A 728-nucleotide genomic window follows, 5' to 3' on the forward strand; every position below is an offset into this window, starting at 1 on the left:
GGGCCTTCAAAGTGACTTCAAAACTATCTTAGCGAATGGTGGCCATGGGCGTAGACATGAGCCACAAGTCACAAGGCCTGGGACTATTGGGTAATAAAGACAACTTAGTCAGAAAGTTAGTCTTTGGACGTACCACCGGGATTGTGTTACATTGGGAACCTTACTATAAAACCCTAGGCAGGGGATCACTCGGCTCATGGATCGATGAAGACCGCAGCTAAATGCGCGTCACAATGTGAACTGCAGGACACATGAACACCGATAAGTTGAACGCATATTGCGCGTCGGACGATTAAACCCGGCCGATGCACACATTCTTGAGTGCCTATCAATTCCTTGATATACAACAAACCAAACTTCAGGGTGGAGCGTGCCACAATAGAACACTATGGCGAGCAGCCCGTCTAGTGTCGTGGGGGAAACACGCTTCCACACTGTGCATAATGGCGTGCTCGGGACCTTTGTTGGGACCGCAGGGCGCTGAAAGTAAAGGGGTGAACCGCATAAATCGCACGCACGTAAACGCGCACACACACAAATAGAGTGAGACGTATCGTAGGATACCGCTAAGAGTACGTTGTGAAACATGGGGAAATTCAATCGAAAACCTCTTTGATGTCCAAGATTTCGTTGACCGTATCCGTCGTAATACTGGATCAACGTGCTTGGGGGAAAACGTCAAAGGGTTTTATAATAGTGGTGCATGATTAACCCATCGATGCCCGAGG

The 728-nt window shown here is 48.6% G+C and overlaps 1 non-coding gene across 1 annotated transcript; it reads left to right on the forward strand.

Moving 5' to 3' along the window:
- The first annotated feature begins 169 nt into the window (after positions 1-169).
- LOC128276970 (5.8S ribosomal RNA) lies at positions 170-327 on the forward strand. The gene has a single exon (XR_008269378.1). It is a non-coding gene; the product is annotated as a 5.8S ribosomal RNA (ribosomal RNA).
- The last annotated feature ends 401 nt before the right edge of the window (positions 328-728 follow it).

The sequence above is a fragment of the Anopheles cruzii genome, unplaced genomic scaffold (assembly GCF_943734635.1).
Source record: "Anopheles cruzii unplaced genomic scaffold, idAnoCruzAS_RS32_06 scaffold03292_ctg1, whole genome shotgun sequence".
Taxonomy (NCBI): domain Eukaryota; kingdom Metazoa; phylum Arthropoda; class Insecta; order Diptera; family Culicidae; genus Anopheles; species Anopheles cruzii.